This window comes from Zalophus californianus, chromosome 7 (genome assembly GCF_009762305.2).
Source record: "Zalophus californianus isolate mZalCal1 chromosome 7, mZalCal1.pri.v2, whole genome shotgun sequence".
NCBI lineage: Eukaryota > Metazoa > Chordata > Mammalia > Carnivora > Otariidae > Zalophus > Zalophus californianus.
Genome location: NC_045601.1, coordinates 54,690,416 through 54,709,840, shown reverse-complemented (window position 1 = coordinate 54,709,840; position 19,425 = coordinate 54,690,416). Strand labels below are relative to the sequence as shown.

The 19,425-nt window shown below is 48.7% G+C and overlaps 2 long non-coding RNA genes across 2 annotated transcripts; one reads left to right on the top strand and one right to left on the bottom strand.

Annotated features, from left to right (window-relative positions):
• The first annotated feature begins 1,207 nt into the window (after positions 1-1,207).
• Positions 1,208-11,334, top strand: LOC113927691. The gene is made up of 3 exons (XR_003521720.2): positions 1,208-1,632; positions 4,934-5,108; positions 11,207-11,334. It is a non-coding gene; the product is annotated as an uncharacterized LOC113927691 (long non-coding RNA).
• A 4,327-nt stretch (positions 11,335-15,661) lies between these two features.
• LOC113927709 lies at positions 15,662-18,291 on the bottom strand. The gene is made up of 3 exons (XR_003521723.1): positions 18,166-18,291; positions 16,804-17,035; positions 15,662-16,117 (listed from the first exon to the last, which is right to left on the bottom strand). It is a non-coding gene; the product is annotated as an uncharacterized LOC113927709 (long non-coding RNA).
• Positions 18,292-19,425: the final 1,134 nt, after the last annotated feature.

Here is a 19,425-nt window from a genome sequence, read left to right as displayed (position 1 = left end):
GCCCAAATCTGATTAATCTTAATGTTAAAAGAGCTGTGATCATTCTCTAGTTTGAACTGGTAAGATAGAACATCATGGTCACAAATACATGAAAAGGAAAAAAGATTCGAAGGGAGTTTATTCATATGTTCATTATTATGTCCATAGCATGACTTTGTGGTAGATTTTTGTTTTCTCCCTCATTCTTTTTTGGGCCTTTTAAGTTCACCTTTCCTACAATAAAAAATGCATTGTTTTCTATTTAGGATATACAAGGACAACAGGAGTTTTGTGGGGTTTTTAAATTTTTTTTTAAGATTTTATTTATTTATTTGACAGAGACAGACACAGCGAGAGAGGGAACACAAGCAGGGGAGTGGGAGAGGGAGAAGCAGGCTTCCCGCGGAGCGGGGAGCCCGATGCAGGGCTCGATCCCAGGACCCTGGGATCATGACCTGAGCCGAAGGCAGACGCTTAACGACTGAGCCACTCAGGCGCCCCTGAGTTTGGTGTTTTTAACCCAAGCATCCTGTTACAGTGGAATCCCCTTGTCCCCATCATGGCACCTGTACCCTCTCTCTCCAGGGCCATAGCAGAGGCTAGCCCCCACTAGAGTGGCCACTCCCTACCAAGAGGCAACTCTAACAACTCTGGACAGTTTGCGGTGACAGCAGTGTGGCCATAAGCTCTGGGGACCAGGGAAAGAAAACCGCCACCTCCAGTGCAGATTAGAGGGAGGCAGGGCCGACAGCGAGAGAAGGAGAGGAAGGAACCCCGGGAAGGTTGGGGCTGCGCATGCTCAGCAGCCGTTCTCAACCTTTGCTCAGTTTGCACAAGTGCCCTGGGGCGCCCTGGCGGCAGGCAGGTTTTGGGTTTCACCCCAGACCCGGTTTGGAAGATTTGGGGTGAGGCACAGGAATCCCCAGATGATTCTAACCGGAAAGTAGCCTGAGGGCCTCTCTTTAAAAACCCGCCGCCCAGCCTGGTGAATACAGTATGAAGAAGAAAACGCAAGTTATGATTTCATAAGCTCGTGTTCACTTTAACTCATGAAACACCTCAGAGCAGCTAGCAAGAAGCTCACTCCTTCTTCTGATTCCACAGAAACACCTCGTGCATTTGTGTGATGTAACGCTGTGTCTCAATGGGCGATGGCGTCACACTGGTTCTTGCTCCCTATGCTCCCCAGCTGACAGCCGAGGGCGGGACACCATGACTTTGACAGGCATCACCCACCATACTCCGCTGGTGATAATGCTCCCCGTCAGGACAACTTCTGGGTGGCATCTGAGTCCCTCAAAGGAGAAGAGGAGCCATCGTTTCCCTTTCAGGGAGCTCCCTCTGGAAGGAGGGTCTTGCCAGAAGATCGCAAACATGTTTTTAAAAGTGTTGCTCCTCAATCAAAGAATTCTACTGAGTAAACTTGTCTCTACGGTTTGGAGAGGAATTCATAGGAAGGCTACTGCCATTGAACGCCTTGCACAAAGCCTGGTGGGGATGGGCCACACCCTGCACCCTGACTCTCTTGCTGCTGCTCAGGCATGGAAAACCACTGACCACGTGGCTTGGAATAGCCCATCCGCTTGTGATGTTTTGTCACCAATAATCTCTGTCTAGAATTCCCTGAGCATCCACCACATGCGGAGCTGCATGGTAGGTCCTCTTGGGGAGGTAAAGACGTGACTCTTATCAGGAGCCTCCACCCAAGGTGGAGAACAGGGTTTAAGGAGAGCTAAGTTATGCTTCTTTAGCCCTGATCTTCATAGCCGTTTCCGAGAAAACAATTATTTGTATAAATATTTCCTCACCAGACTGTAGACTCCAGGGGGTAGGAATGGCGTCTGTTTATGTCTCCAAAGCCTGGTAGAGTGCAAGACACATCCTCAGCCTTCAATCTATGTCTGTGGAATGAATGAGTGACCCATCAGCTGGGCTGAACTGTGTGCGGAGTGTTAGGCAAAAAAAAAAAAAAAATGAGGGAAGGAACTGGGGATCAGAGTGATGAGGGCCTTGAGTCCCGTGGAGTTTAGGATTTATCCTTCGGACAGCAGAAACTCACTGAAAGCTTCTGAACAAGGGAGCCCCATGGAACCTTCCACGGTTCAGGAAGGTGAACATGCAGTGAGGCTGAGAGATGGAAGAAAGGAGGTCTGCAGACAGCGACAGTGGGGGGCTGCTCCAGGAACAAAAGCTCAACAGGAACTCCCGCCTGACCTCCCAGGAACTGTGGTAGAGTCGTGAGCCACAGAGGCAGGTTTTCAGCCACTTCTGCATTAGAAGAGATGTCACTTCTGGAACTACTTCTGATACACGAAAGAAATGGGTTGCATAGACACATTGCTAGCAATTTTTATATCCCTACATGTGTGCCTCTGCACATCCACGCGGAGTTAGGGATAACATCGCCTGGCAGTATACTCTTTCTGCATTAACTCTCTCTGAATTCAAGGTACCATTTCGTTCCCAGAAGAGCTCATTTTCCACACACACACACACACACACACACACACACACACACACACACACTCTCTCCAGCACCCTGAGCTAATGGGTGCGCATCTCACTCGCAGGGGATATTTCACTCACTCTGGCTCAACAGATGATTATTATGGCTATTATTAATATTGGGCCTAATAATAGCCACAGTAATTAACATGTTTCTTGGGGGCCACCACATTGATAGCAATTAAGGCTTAAGAAAACATAGTCCCTGACTTATAATATAAGCTAATCAGGCAGTTAGGAAGGATTTAAAAAAAAAAAAACTTTTTCCTCTTAATCCAATCTTCATTGTGTGGGTGAACTCACCACTTGAAGGCTCAACCTTAAGGCCATGTTCTGGAGCTATTTCAAAGAGGCTAAGGTGTGGCCTTGTGGTCCCAAGGAGCCCTGTGAAGTAATGGGTAGTGTCTCACCCTAGATCAGCACTGTCCAATAGAAAGAGAATCCAAGCCACACATGTAATTTTAAACATTCTAGTAGCCACATTAAAAAAAGTGAAAAGAAACAGGTGAAGTAATTTTAATATTTCATTTCACCTACTATGTCCAAAATACCATTTCAACATATCATCAACACAAAAACGATCAGTGAGACATTTGGGATTCTCTTATTGTGGAGGTTCTCCGTCATAGAAATCTGGTGTTTATTTTATACTGATAGCACGTTTCTCCTTGAGCCGGCCGCTTTGCCAGTGTGGCTCCAGGCTGCTGGAGTGGACAGTGCAGGCAGGGCCCCTCTAGCAAGATGCTGGTGTGTCACTCGTCTGGGAACACTGCAGACCAGCGACTTGAGGAGGCCCCTTTCCGGCACTGACCACAGGAATTTAGTGCTGGGAGTCAAAGTAAGAAAAAATGTCCAATGCTTGTCCCTCCTGGTGCCCGCTGAGCAGAATAAATACTCTTCCAGTAGAGAAGTGTCAACAATGGAAGAAGTGTTGGGGCAGAGAGGGACCAGAAAGGGGGTGAGCGCCCTTTATGGGTTCAGAGATTCTGAGACTTTGCAAATCTAAGTCACGCAAGCTATTAGGACCCTGGGCGGTCAGGGAAGAGGCCAACAGGCCCAGGCAGAGCCAAGAGAGGAAGAGGAAATGAGGCAGGGCATTTGCTGCGCCCAAAAGTGGCGGGGAGATCTTTTCCTGACTTCAGGACTTCCTTTGAGATGATCCTGACCACTTGGGCTCACAAAGCCTGACAGGGAAGGGAGAAGCCACCAACTGCACCAGAGAGACCCTCATCTGAGGGATGAGAGGAATGCCACTGACCAAGCCCCAGGGGAAGAGCTGACCGGGGGTCTCCCTTAGAAACGACGAGCAGGTGAAGCGAACTGACCATAACTGACCAGAGACCAAGCTCCCAGTGCCCCGTCTCTAGGGATGAGGCCTTGGCGATGGGTCTCGTCTCCCCTCCAGCTTTCATAAATAAAATGTGAAATAACACAGTGGAAAACAATCCAAATTATGTCAGATGATTCTAAGTGATTAAATGTGACAAAGAGGTGTGTAACAGAGAGTGGCTGCCTGCTTCTCCCATTCTCTGTATCACTGGGATGAATCAGTTTTGAGACTCTGAGTAATGCAGGGCAGGGCCGCCGCACCGAAGCTGCCGTTTCCTACAGTGACCTGGGATCCGTCCCAAACTTCCCAGGTTCAGCCCGGGATCGCCGCACAGACAAAAGCCACGGCATGCCCTGCAAACACAAGATCTCCCTTCTGCTGCTTGGGAGAAAGTTTCCTGTCAAAGGCCATCCATCTAAAATGAGGCTTGAGAATTATGCCTGTTATGGGCGCCTGGGTGGCTCAGTCAGTTAAGCGTCCGACTCTCGATTTCAACTCAGGTCATGATTTCAGGGTGGTGAGATCGAGCCCTCTGTCAGGCTCTGCACTGGACATTTAGCCTGCCTAAGAATCTTCCTCTCCCTCTGCCCCTCCCCCACACCTGCTCGTGCTCTATCTTCTCTCTCTAAAAAAAAAAAAAAAAAGAATTATACCTGTTAAAATGAAAGTAGAGTTCCAGGGTCACAAGGTGTTAACCATAGGGACAGAGAGACTTCTGGTCAAACGTCAGCCTGTAAACTGTCAAGATGACACAGGCTGCGGGCCTGGCAGGGCATGACTCATTTGCCCCCCTCCCCCCAGCTGCCGGGGCGGGGGGGGGGCATTAGCTCTTTGCGACAGCCGGTATGTTTAGGTAGCTGTCTGTTTTCAGGTCCATTTCTAAGAGAAATGACACATTTCTGGACGTTGGGGTTGGCAAGTGACGACATGACCGACTTCCTGAGAGCCCAAAGGAGACTCTCCAGTCTCGCGGTGCTGGGGGTCCCACACAGAGGCCCACCCGGGCTATGTTAGTGATGTAGCCCTTCCCGGCCAGATTTCTCGGAAGCCACACATATGGTAAACAAACAGGAGGGAAATGTGTTCATCCTGGCTCTGCCCCTCATTTCTCTCCCACAGAGGAAACGGCCCACTTCTGGAGTTCAAAGCTACCAACCAGACTGCTCGGAAGCTGGGACAATATGTATCAGCTTAATGGGTGCTCTGCTCCGAATCTGGATGTCTGCAAGCTGAGGACTGGTCACTCCTCGGGGAGGTGCCAAATGAAGTCTGCAGCTAAGCAACCAAGAACAAGGTAGAGGAAGGTTGCTCTGGGGAGCCTGGCTGACCCGACGATTATATTTTATGACATGGCACGCATTATGTTGATGGCTTCATTTCTGGTTATTACCTTCTATTAAAAGGCATCTTGAGTAAGATCATGATGGGGACCCTTATTCCCGCCTCAAATCTACTCTCAAGTTTTCAGTGAACTGTTGTTCTTCCTGGACATATTATTATTATTGTTCTTGTTATGGTTGTGATTACGTAAACTGCTAGTTGTCCAAATAGCTCTTTTTATTAGCCATTGCTCACAAGCCCATCGCTTTAAGGTAAACTCATATGGGGTGATGCCCAGACAGGGCACAGAGAGGTCAGGCGCCCCAGAAAGTTCTCTCCTGGCAAGAGTTCATCTGGACTGCCTTCCCCATGCCACCCCTCAGAACTAACACTGTTAATAGTTTAATAAGCATCCCTCTAGATATTTTTCTATGCAGCCAAGACCTATTTTCTTTTTTCACAGTTATCTTTGACCTTACGCTTGCCTTCCTTCTAATATCCGTAAGTCATGAACTCCCACTAATTTTTCCTTTATGTTTCTCACATCTGTCCAGTCTTTCCTCCCAAATTCCCGTTGTCTTACACTTAGAATATCAGCGTTCCATAGTGACATGAGCAAGGGCTTTGGAACTGAATGACTGAGGTTCAAATCTTGCTTTCTTCACTTGGGCCAATGACTTCCCTTCTTCGCACCTCAGTTTCTTTATCGGCTCAAAGGAGATAATATAATCCACCTGCGAGGTTGGTGAAAATAAATAAGGTTGTAAAGTGCTAGGACATAGTAGGCGCTTAATAGATGTGCACACTTAATATCCTCCTCTAGTGGCCTCAAGCAAGCCCATTTCAGTCCCCTCCAAGTTATCTTGCATACCATGGTTAGATTAATCTCTCTTAAAACAACTATTTGAATAGTTTCTTGCTCAAAACCTTGAAAAGGCTTCCTGTTATTTACAGTATGAGTGGCAACTAGTCTTGAACTCACATATCAACTCCAGCTGATGGGGAGTATCAGTTTGAGAGGTTGCCCCCAGGTCTTCCCAAGGGGACCTGGACTCAATTCAAGGCCAAGGATGGGGTCTGATTTTTCTGGTCCTTGCCACATGTAGCCTAGCCTGGCATATGAAATGTGCTCGGTAAAACCCGGATTGGCTGATTGCTGTGGCCTTCAAGAGGAATCTTACTAAGGCATTTGGGCCCATGAATTGCATCAGATTTCTGCTCAAAGCCCGTGGGTGGCACCTCCATCCAATCTGCCTCATTATGGGCCACTTGGTACCCCTGCTGGCCTTCTCCTTCATAGTTTTCATCAAATCACATGTTGCTGAGTTTCCTGGTTCCCAGAGACACCTGATGATGAGCTGCTTATCTGTGCTGTTTACATCTCCACTGTTAGGGCTTCCTACTTTCTGTCTTAGTATTATGTGTCTGTAGGAATGAAAGCATCTAAAGGGCCTAGAGTGTTAAAATTCATCCTGCAGAGGAATAGCATGGCCCTCGGAGAATCCTGCAGCACAGAAATGTTGGGTAAGATGGAGTGTTCCATCTTTTCTTGCCAATGTGGGCAAACTTCCAAGGGAGAAATGATGAAAGATTATTAAGTCCCCTGTGTTTAAATAGATTTTTCACTGGTCATTTTTCTACTCACAGACATATTGTTTTAATTGAAGTTTTTTCCTGAGTTTATTTATGTCTGAGACCACATAACATCAACATTGAAGAGCACATTATGAGGGGAAAAAATGTTTTTATATTCTGCCACCTCAACAACTGTTTTCATTTTTTGTGTGTGTTTCCTTCCAATGTCCCTGCTTATGCAATTTTTTTCACATAGTTATAATCAGATTTATTTGAGAAAGATAAACATTTTACTGCTAAGGCCTATAATAATAAATGTAAGAAAACCCCAAATATTCTTAGTTCTTACAATAATAGGCTCATTTTCCCCAAATGCCTAGGTTTTAAGCTGCTGGGCCTTGAACAAAAAGTCCAGTGGTATAAAATATCAAGGAAGGTAAGAATGGAAATGCCCATGCCTTACAGAAAGACATTTTACTTGTTCCTAGTTTAGACAAGTCCTTACGGGCTACAAAAGATAAAACACTTCATTCTGTTCCAATTCCCACTGGATTGGCTTCCATGGGCTTTGAATGCCCAGAAACTATATACAGTCAATCCTCATTTTTTGCAGATTCAGTATTTGCAAATTCGTCTACTTGCTAAAATTTATTTGTAACCCCCAAAGTCAATACTCATGGCACATTTGCAGTCATTCGCGGGCATGCATTCGGGCAGAGCAACGAAGACTTTCAGTCACCTGGTACGCACACTGCCAGCTGAGGCTGAATGAGGCAATGCTCTGCCTTCTTGTCTCAGCTCTCATACTGTATTTGACAGAGAGAGACACAGCGAGAGAGGGAACACAAGCAGGGGGAGTGGGAGAGGGAGAAACAGGCTTCCCGCGGTGCAGGGAGCTTGATTCAGGGCTCGATCCCAGGACCCTGGGATCACGACCTGAGCCAAAGGCAGACACTTAACGACTGAGCCACCCAGGCGCCCCTCAGCTCTCATACTATAAACAACGGACTTTTCGCAGTCTCTTTAATTCCATGTTATTTGCCCTCGTGTGCTTTTTATGAGTGATGTCCCCAAGCGTAGTGCTGAAGTGAGTGCTGTCTCATGTTCCTGCGTGAGAAGGCTGGGATGATGCCTTGCACAGAAAATATGTGTGTCAGATGAGCTTCAGTCCAGCAGGTGTTCTAGTGCTGTTGGCTGAGGGTTCAGTAGTAATGAATCAACAATATATATATTTAAAAAGGTGTCTCTAAGTAGAAACACACATAAAACAGTTATTTGTTGACCAGTTGATGAAAATGTTGTGACCTTGCAGGAACCTAATTTGTATTTTCTCTAGAAGCCATGATTCAGTATTCTTGAATTCAGGACTCCACGCCACTTTATAGAACATAACCACCATCACCACCACCACCACACACACACACACACACACACACACACACACACACACACAGAGCATTGACCGTATAAACTTTCTGTACATGTGCATTTTTTGAGAGGGAGAGAACTATGACTTTTTCAAATTCTTTTTTTTAAAGATTTTATTTATTTATTTGAGAGAGAGAGAATGAGAGACAGAGAGCACGAGAGGGAAGAGGGTCAGAGGGAGAAGCAGACTCCCCGCCGAGCAGGGAGCCCAATGCGGGACTCGATCCCGGGACTCCAGGATCGTGACCTGAGCCGAAGGCAGTCGCTTAACCAACTGAGCCACCCAGGCGCCCGACTTTTTCAAATTCTTAAGGGGGCACAGAAAAAGGTCCAGTCATTGCTTCAGACCCTCTATTAAAAGAAAAATAATGCTGATCCTCTTGAAAAACCATGGGAGTGGGCACAGGGACTGGATGGATTGGCCCCAAGACCACACTGGTTGGCATCTCGATCTGTGCTTATCTCAAGGAAAATTTTAAAAAGGGAGGGAGGCCTTCTAGGCCAAGCCAAATCAGTCGTGTCTCGTAAACTTGGGTTTAGAGGATACACTAAAGCAGCTTGCAGGAATGGTGTGTTTTAGAACTCTAAGGAAACATAAGGTTCCAGTCATCACTCCAATAATCTAGAAAAGATATCCATTTATTTATTTGTTTTTGTATTTATTTAAAGATTTTTTTTTTTTGAGAGAGAGAGAGAGTGTATGAGCCGGGGGAGGGGCAGAGGCAGAGAGGGAGAGAGACAATCCTAAGCAGGCTCCAGGCCCAGCGTGGAGCCTGACACGGGGCTCCAGCTCATAACCCTGAGATCATGACCTGAGCTGAAATCAAGGGTCAGACACTTAACCAACTGAGTCACCCAGGCACCCCATAAAAGACATCCTTTTAGTAAAGAAAAACCAATATGCAAAACTTCAGCATGTGATAATAGATGCTGTTCATTGAATGCTTATTAGGGACTAGTGTTATCACACGTAATCCTTATGACTGCCCCAGGAGGGAGGGCACGACGAGCTCTGATGAACAAATGAGGACATGGAGGCTCTCGGAGGTCAGGCGGCTTGCGCAGGTGACACGGCTATGGTGGGCGGCAGGGGGCCTGACCGGAGCTCGGCTCGGCAGGACTTGGAAACCTGCACTCCTGACCGCTGGGCTGGGCAGCAGCTGCACAGGTGGAGAGGTGATGGTGTGCCTTGATTTTCTGCCCAAGTCCTTAACCGTTAGGAGCCCCCATGTGTTCAAGGTGCGATTCCCTTGCCGAACATCTGTTCTCTACACACTTCTCAGAAGCCCGTCGGCCCAGGTGGAGAGCCGTGTGACGCTGCACTGCAGCTTGGTGAACTGTAATTCTTTCGGTGCTTCTCATATCATGTTGAGGTGGCAAATTCTAGGAGCTTCTAAAAATAGGTGGCAAATTCTAGGAGTTTCTAAAAATAGCAATGGGACTTCTGCTTTGCTAGCGAAGGGATTATTCTGACCTTTTGCCTACAAGCTCCACCTCCTGAGGGTGACAATTTCACTGCTTTACATGACATTTGGTTTCCCTCACATGTGGCTGGTAGGATTGTACTTACAGGAAGTCAGAGAGAACTTCTAACCTCCTTCTGCACTATTTATTGCTTTTCATTCTCTTTCTCTTCTGCTCCTCACCACAGCACCCCCCCCCTTTGGTTTCTTGAATCTTTGAGACTCTTCTTAAAACCCCCCTCTCCCAGCTAGTAGCCACAGCTAGCCTGTCCTGGGAAACATGAGTCATGGGGAGGGGAAGGCGGCCAGGTGACAAGGGCCTGACTCCCCCTCCCTGGGCCTGGCATTCCTCCACTGCCGTCTCACTTCGGAGGCAGAACTGCCCCGAGGTCCAGTCCCGGCGCTTCCGGGAGGGGCCCCCTGCAAAAAGTCCTGTATGAGCACCATGGGCCTCTGTGCCCCAATCTAGAAAAACAAGGTCAGCATACTTACCTACCAACGGCAGGTGTTGTGAGGACTGATTAGTGTCCACGGTGCCGTGAGCTGGTCAGATGAAAGGCTTTCTCAGGTAGGTGTTGTTAGGGGCATGGTTCTTCTCTTCAGCTCTCGGCTTCCCAGCTCGTGACGTCCACCAGAGTAAGTCCAGAGAGGGGTGTTACCGTGTTGATGAGGTAGAACAAGGACCAATCTCCAGGCCAGAGTCCAAAATTCTTAGCATAGGTTGTGCAGCATTTTCTGCTGGCAGGACGTGCAAGTGACCTGCGTGGTTGGGTGGCAGTTGGCCCAGAGGTGGAGCCAGGTGAGGCCCAGGACGAACACCACAGCCTGCACAAAACCCTGCAGACAAGTGCCTTTCGTCATGGAAATCCCTTTCTCCCAGGACCTAGGCCTTCCTTCTTGGACAGTGAGACTGAGCAAAGCGGGGTCCATCAGTGGGTTGTAATGGAGGTGGAAATGAAATTGAGGTTTCCGAACCATGGGCAGCTAACGCCGTTCTAAACTAGACTCGTGGCCTGCTGGGAAAGCCTGGCTTTCTCCATCCTGAGTGTGGGGCTTACACACTGACACCACCTGGATCCTGCTCTCCTGGCAGCACAGCCCTTCGGTGTGCTTCCTCCCCGAACCCCCCCCCCCACCAAGAGCACCATCCCTGGCCAGACAGGAGCGCCCCCCATCACGTGCCTCCTCCAGCCAGCAATTCTTTCAGGAGGATGAGAGACCCTGGAACTTTTTCACTTCCATTCAGCCCTTAGACTGAGAGGGCTGCTGTGATTAGAGCAACTTAGATGGGATTATGGTGTCTCAATACCCAAAAGATGAAAAGCATGGGATTTGGAGACAGGAGGACGCAACTCAAAGCCCAGCTCTCCTCTCGGCCTTACGTCCCGGGCAAGCCCTTAACCAATCTGTGCCTTCACACCCCACCCCCCCGCCACCACCATGAACCTGAGCTTTGAGGCTTGAATGAGAGGCTGTAGGCAACCATGCCCAGCATACTGGATGTGCTCAAACCCTGTTAGCACTGCAGAGAAAAGAAGGGGTGGTGGTGGCTGTGATCAGTGATGGTTCCAGCTTTGAGAAGCTAATTTTCTTTTTTATCACCCAGCCATGTGAATTATGCCACGCTCACGCCAGAAAATGCCAAAAGGCTGATGGTGTCTCTGGGACACGCTTGCCTTACTTTCCGCTTGACCAGCGCGTCTGCTCCACCTCACCCACCAGTCAGCATCATTGGTCAGTTGTGTCTCTCCCCTGGTGCAGACACTCCAGAACTCTTCAGGAAAAAGTCCCTGCTCAAAAGCAAGTGAGGAGAATCAAATCTGCTGGCAGTGCCCACCTCCCTCCCCCACCCCTGCAAACAGAGCCGCAGCCCCAGGAGCGCAGTTCTGAACTGAGAAGGGGCAAGGGAGGCTTGGCGCCGGGCTGCTCTGCTTTCGAGCTCCAATCCAGGCCAGGACCACGCTCTTGCTGCACATTTGAACTTTGATGTATTTGGAAGCTGCAATTTTTTTAAAACTTAGTACATAATAAACTCACTACTTAAAAGAAATCCCACAGCACCTTCGGCCACAGTGCTAGGCCACAGACCTTGGTCAGAAGCGTGTACCGAGTGTGGCGTTAGCTGGATCTCATGGTCATTGAAGAGCCCTGGAAATGATTTCTGAGGCAGCTGTCATCACAACAGCGGGGCCCCTGCCGGGACAAGCTGCTCCCCCGGGGCTGTCGTTCAGATCAACCCCCCTCCCACCCCCAGACCCCACAGCCCTATCTTTGATAGCTTAGAGCTAGAGCCAAGCTGGGCATCTCTTGAAATGCCTGCTTTTTAGGAACTCAAATGGGAGAAGATAACCAGTGTGATGGGTTGAATGTTTGTGCACCCCCAAAAATTCATATGTGGAAATCCTAATGCCCAATGTGCTCCCATTAGGATTGTCCTGAGAGGTGCTTAGCTCATGAGCATGGAGCCCTCCCTGAAGGGGGTCGATGCTCTCAGAAAAGACACGCCCCCTCCCCAGGTCTCTCCTGCCCCTTCCTCCGCCACGAGAGGGTATGACAATCTGCGAATTGGAAGAGGGCCCTCACCCGACCATGTGGCACCCTGATCTTGGCCTTCCAGCGTCCAGAACTGTGTTCTTTCTGTTGTTCAGAAACCACCCGCCCTGTGGTGTTTTGTGACGGCAGCTGGAAGGGCTAAGACCGCCAGCAACACGGGGACTCTCAAATGAGCCTCCGTTGAGGGAGTATCTATCAAAACAAGGCAGAGCTGTGTGGCTGGGGAAGAAAAAGGCAGACTCCATGCTTGTGCAAACATTTATACACCTGTGACAGATCTCTTGCTTTCTGATTACTCTTATCATTTATTTGAAAAGGAAATGTTGGAAAATACAGACAAGGACAAAGAAAGTGAAACCACCCGAAGCCGTCACCACCCGGCAAGAGAGAACTGGTGCTGGATGAGGCGGGGCTTCCTAGGAAAGCCAGTCTCAGGCCTCAAGCCTCTCTTCTCGACTGGCTCTGCCTGCCATCTCGCATGAGTAACTGGACTTCTCTGGATAGTAGCTGTGTCGTGTGTGATGCCGGGGACGGATCCCGAGGCCTTCCTGGTCTTCACATTCTATAGGATGTCAGATTCTAGGATCACAAGCCTTGGGCAGGGCATGGAGAACTTCTTGATGTTAGCCAGTGGCTGGGCCGTCCAGTCAGACTGCTGTGCGGGAACCAGGTGCTCCTGAGGGTGTTTGCTTCGCATGAACATTGTGGAGCCTCTTTACATTTCCTGGCACATCCTGTCAGGTGTCTGGAGTCTGTCACAATCAGACTCCTCATGTGTCGGAGGGCACCACTCAGCCCAGGGCTCTGGAGAGCTGGGGTGAACTTGGGCCGCTCCCCAGATTCTAGCTGCCCTGGGGCCCCATGCAAGGCCTCTAACGTCCCTGAGCCTCAAGTGTCCCATATGTAAAATGGGGACGAGAACGTCTGCCTTCCCTAGCCAACAGAGTTACTCTATCAAATCAGCAAATATGCACAGAGGCATTTAGGAAAGAAAAAAAAAATACAGCCCTAAAAACATGTGAAAGAGATATGATCAGGTGTGTGAGTGAGTCCGTCTGCTAAATGGAAAGTGGGGCTCCACTCTGGGCTCCATCCTGTGCTCAGATAGGGACAGTCTAATCACCACAATCAAGAACTCAAACATCAGCGAACTTACTAAACAGGTGAATGGGAAACAGAGAGGCAGTTTCAGGCCCTGGCTTTCGGTAAATGCTAGCATGACAGCCACAAAGCAGGCAGTGCTTCGAGAGCAGGTGGGAGATGAGGAGAGGTTTCCTGGCCCCTGCCCTTCACCTTGGTCACTGACTCAGTGTGAAACAGCGCCTGCAGGGAGGAGGAGACTTCTCATCCTAGTTCGCAGATCAGCCTGTGGCCACAGTGGGGGCAGTGAGCTGAGTTCACGGCAAAGGATGACTAAACAGCCTCCTCATCATTAATAACAATAATACTTGGCATTTATCTAGTTCTTTATGTTTTCAAAGTGCTTTACAATCATTAATTAGTTAACCAGCACTCGCTGCCACTCCGCCGTCTGCTGGCCTGCTGAGCAGACAAAAGAGCCAGGCAGGACCTGCCAGTTTGCCCCTGGGGCGGGGCAGCGGGGGCAACAGCAGAGCCGGGGAAAGTGAGGGCCAGGGCACCTGGGGTGAAGCGTGGGGGCGGAGAAGGGGCATGCACATCAAGGGCTACATCGGGAAGGAGGACGAATCAGTGCAAGTGGATGTGGCTACAGACTCCTTGATAAGGAGGTCAAGCAGAGAGGCAGGGACGTGACCAGCCCTTGAACCGCGTGGGCTGCGGTCCCGGGTGGGTAAGGACGGGGCCCCACAGGGGGCTTAGGATTCCCCTAAAACAAGATTGCTCCTGCCCAGTCAAGGGCGCTGATACAGGAAGTAGGTCACACCTGGGCCCTGGACAGTCGGTTTCAAACCTTCCCCACGCTCCAGCGTTTGTGGATTTGGGAGTTTTGTTTTTCTAAATTCCGGGATTCTTCACAGAGCCCAGATCCAGACTTGCTGGGACGGTTTACCCCACTTGCACTGGATACGCAGGGACGAAGGTGAGCTTTCTCCCCTCCACCCGTCTCCTAGACTTCAAATGACGGTGAGGGAAAATGCAACTGAACCTTGTGGACTGGGGGGGACGTGGCAGAACCCACAGGCATATTCAGTGAAGCAGGAGTGCCGACTGTCAGCCACCTGCCTACATGGAAATCTGATAACTGTTGTACTTAGAGAGTAGAAACCAAAGTCATAAGCCAAATAAGTGACCAGAAGAAAGCGATTAGTCATCTTTCTTCATGAGTGATCACAATACTCCTGAAGCTTCTCCACCTGTAACTTGCAATTTAGGGCCTTGTCTAATGACAGGGTGAGCTCCTCTTATTGATCTTCAGACTTCTCAGTAAATTAAATGGCAGGGACACAAAGAGGCAAGGGATAGGAGTGTGGCAGCCGCTTCACACCCTTGCTCTGTGGAAGTGAGGCTCTTAAATGAAGCCTGTGGGTCTCTGGGCTGCCCTCCGGAACCCCAGAAGCCAGGGCCTATGGCTGGCAGGGCCTTCTGGGGCCAGTCCCTTGCAGTGAGATATGCATAATCTACTGACTAGCCTTGATTTATGGCCCTCCTCAGGGCCTTGGGCTGTACCTTGTCAGATCTCAGGAACTAAAAGGAAAGCAAGGGCTTGGCTTAAACTTGGCTGGAAGACCCAGAAATGATAATAATAATTAACACAGCTCCATTCCACTTACACTATAAACAATAATTAATGCACACAGCAGGCCAGCGAGGCATCTAAGTTTGGATTATGAGCCTTATTTTGCAGACAGGGAAACTGAGGCCAGGAGGTTAAGTGGCTTTTTCGAGGCCACACAGAGACTCGGTATCGTACCTGAAATGAAAATCTGGGCTTCCCTATCTCCTGATCTGGGGCAGGGATCACACTGGCCTGTCAACAGAGACTTCAGAACATCAAACTTACACCCCAAAAAAGGCTCCTGGAGAGGAGTTTAGGGGGAAAAAATGATAGGTGAAGTGTGGCATTGGGCTTCCTGTCCAGATGAAGCCGATCACCTGCTGTCAGTGGACAGCCTCTGAGCTGGACAAGAACTGTGTCCGCTCTGGGTAAGGAAAGCGGGTGTTCCTGACAACCGCAGTGGAATGTAAATGTTCCCAGCCTGCTCTACTTCTCTTCTCTGCCTCCTTCACTGTGTAGTTGGTTTAAGGAGTTGATAGAGCTAGTTAATTGCCTTCACTTGCTACCCACTGAACAACCAGCGATATTTTCCTGATGATCTAGACACTACATGGGAATCCCTGTTCCTTGTGCTTCCTTTGCCCAATTGTTGCTTGAGTATTATGAACCTTGCATCAACTTAAAACACTCAAATATGGCTTGCGTAATTCTGAACAGCATCCTTTGAACTATCTCACTCATGTTCATATATCTAATTGATCAATTCAATATAGAATACGCAAAACTACCAAGCCAGTTTTTTTTCCAGGAAGATCATTTTTTTTTTAATGCTGTTGCTAAAAGGATACCCTTATTCTGGCCTCTTAGTTGTCAGTGACAGGAAATCCTCAAAGTGGCTTAGGCAGTGAATTCCAGGGACAGCTTCAGGTATAGCCGGGCTCCCATAAGAAAACTATGTCTCTCCCTCTCTTGACCTGGCATGGTCCTGCTTGGGGGCAAAGGTAGTCGCCGGAGCTCAGGCTGACTTCCTCCAGTGGAGTGGTCCTGCAGGTGGAGAGCCCTTCTTTACTGATAGCATAGCCCGCAGGTCCCAGGGTTAACCGAGGCTGGCCTGCCAGACTCCATGACCCTCTCTGAGGTCACCGTGACAGGTGGTTATGTCACTCTTGTTATCTAGGCCTGGGTCACATGCTTGCTTGTGGAGCCAGGAGATGTGGGTAGCCCTTCACAAGCTACTGGTTCCCCAAAAGAAAACTGGGGTACTGCTTGCTAAAGAAGAGGAAAAGGAAGTCAGGCAGGTGAACGAAACAGATCTCTCCTACCTAATGTGCAGAAATTTAAAAGTCAATATTTTACCATGTACACTCATAAAATATTCTTCTAAATGTTATTTCCATGCACCTCATAAAATCCTCACTTGGCCCTCAAATACTATTGCTAAGTGACAACACTGCCTTGAGGAACTTAAAAGCCAATGTGATTCTCTTACTAATGTGTCTCCAGCTCCTCTGGGCTGCTCCTGGTCACGGAGCTCAGGTCCACACTCTCGACCCGGGAGAGGCAGACAAGAGGGCAGGTAGCATGTAAAGCCCACGGGCACCACATTACCTAAGACCACTGGCAAATGCCATGGGCTTGGTGCATCTTGATTTTAATGTAACATTTGACAAAATGTTTTCCAATATACATCTGCATCATTTAGCTTTTCGTGAGGAGCATAGATTATTTTTGCAATTTAAAAGACACCAAAAAAATCCACAGAAAATAAAGACATAGTGGGTAGGCTGATAATGATGTGGCTAGAGGAACGCTGGGCCGTTTGAATAACCCAGGTGTGAATCCACACCCAAAGCATGTTCCTCAAATGCTCATATTAAAACGTTAAATGTTAAATTGATAGCATCTGAACTCTGTCCCCTTGTGGCTGAGCTCCTCAGCCTCCGTCTGCTGCTCACCATCAGGGATGTCTTGTGTACTCTCGGCGTCCGGTGTTTTCCAGCCCTTTAGGTCACGCTTTCCCAAGTAATCCATCACTGCCCCCAGCCCCACTCTCGCATTCCAGGGGCTCCATGGGCGTAAGACCTTGTTCTCCAACTCCATCCTGTTGGCTTTGCTGTCTCTCACTCTGCTCCTCTAGGCCAGCACCCGCTGCCTCTCTCCCCCAAGGACCCAGCTGAGGACTCAGGCCTAACATAAGGGAATTACAGAGCAGAAAAGGAAACTTCAAGTAGATAATGATCTGTCCTACAGGCCACTGACCTTCCTCATCACCACTATCTTTTCCTAGCTACCTCTCACTGAAGCACTGGTCCACCACCATGTGGCCGGGAGGAGCCATCTCTCCTGGATGGTTGTCCCCCATAATATATAGCTTTATACCTGATGTCTTTTTTTATTTTTAAGATTTTATGTATTTATTTGACAGAGAGAGACACAGCGAGGGAGGGAACACAAGCAAGGGGAGTGGGAGAGGGAGAAGCAGGCTTCCCGCTGAGCAGGCGGCCCGATGCGGGGCTCAGTCCCAGGACCCCGGGATCATGACCTGAGCCGAAGGCAGACGCTTAACGACTGAGCCACCCAGGCGCCCCTATACCTGATGTCTTTTTAAAAAAAGAAAACCCTGAGGGTACCTGGGTGGCTCAGTCGGTTCAGCGTCAGCAGGGAGTTTGCTTCTCCCTCTCCCTCTGCCCCTGACCCTGCTCTCTCTCTCTCACTCACTCTCTCTCACTCACTGTCTCTCAAAAATAAATAAAATCTTTAAAAAAAAAATAAAAAAGAAGAAGAAGAAAACCGTCAGGGCGTCTGGGTGGCTTATTGTTTATACGTCCAGCTCTCGATTTCGGCTCAGGTCGTGATCTCAGACTCATGAGATTGAGCCCCAAGTGTGGCTCCTCGTTTAGTGCGGAGTCTGCTTGAGATTCTCTCTCTCCTTCTGCCCTTCCCCCTGCTTGTGCCCAAGCTCTCCGTCTAAAATAAATAAATTAAATCTTTACAAAAGAAAACCTCACCTCATTAAAAGAGTTCCTTCCAGAGGCATCTGGATGGCTCACCTGGTTTGGCCACCAACTCTTGATTTTGGCTCAGGTCATGATTTCAGGGTCTTGGGATTGGGCCCCACATCAAGCTCCCTGCTCAACAGGGAGTCTGCTCAAGGATTCTCTCTGCCCCTCCTTCTAACCCAGCCCCCGCTCTGTGTGTTCTCTCTCTCTAAAATAAATAAATAAATCTTAAAAAAAAAAAAAGTTCCTTCCAGACAAAAGGACAAATTAAGTCCAAGGGCTAATTTCCTTCTCCCCTAGAATGCAAAAATCACTCACAAATCCAAAATGGAAATTTTTTTGGTTTCAACCATGTCAGGGTCCAACTTCTGGTAATGAGGAAAAACTGCTGGCAAATTTGAACATAGAATTTTTGGTTCCTGTCACATCAGGATGAAGACCAAAAAAAAAAAAAAAGGATGTCTGCCAAATCTGTGGGTAGCCAAGCATGGAAATGACAACCTCTGTCCTGAATGACAGAATAAAAGTCTTGACCTGAGCATTGTGAGTCAAGTCAAAGAGGACACACTATGTCTCCATGATGACAAGATCTTGAGTGGCTCAGGTAGAGATTGGGAGAGACTGACTTAATTTCAGTTGGGGGGGGCAAAGAACTATGGGGCTTAACTGATCACGGGTTAGGGCATGATGGCTGTGGGATCTATCTCATAATAAGTGATCCTGGTCGAAGGGTAATGTTGTTGCAGCAGAGGGAACAAGTGTGGTCAGATCAGACCCCATCAGGGCCATTGGTCCTTGTTCAGGGGAGGGCATCTAGCAGATGAGGGGTGTACAAAAAAAAAAGTACCCACACAAGACCGTGAGTACTTAATCTGGGGCAAAGAACTTGAGCTGAGGTATAGCAGTGACACAAAGGGATTGTCTTCAAGTATTTAAAACTAGACTTAAAACTTGCTCTGTTGGTCCAGCTGGACAGAAATTGGAGCAGTTGGCGAAAAATTACAGGGATGCAGGTTTTTATTGGAGTTCAGTACCCCAAACTGGCTTATTCATAGAGAGGCTGCTTGGATCCCATGCCTGGAGGTGGAGACTTCATGATCCCATCTTGAGGCTGCCTCAGTGGGATTCCTGCCTGCATGGAGGGGGCACAGGATGACCTGAAAATCCCTTCCTGCTCCAGGAGAACAAGCCCCAGAGGAAGAAATAGAAGGTGGTCTGTCCCAGTCCCTCCCAGGTTATGCGCAGCAGGCCCAGTTCTATCACAGAGATACTTGCAGGGGCCTATGAAACTGTTTTAATCTTGTTCTCATATCAGAAAAAAAGAATGAAAATTTTAGGGCCCATAAGAATCAATTAAATTTTGATAAGTGGTCTGGTTCAAATGAATTTCCCAGCTCCACCTCAGGAGTGCAGAGCAGAAAACCACCATTACTAGAAAGATGGCCCGCTGGGATGGGGTGTTTGTTCACACAGGCCCCACAGGGGGCTTAGGATTCCCCTAAAACAAGATTGCTCCTGCCCCAGTCAAGGGCGTTGATACAGGAAGTAGGTCACACCTGGGCCCTGGACAGTCGGTTT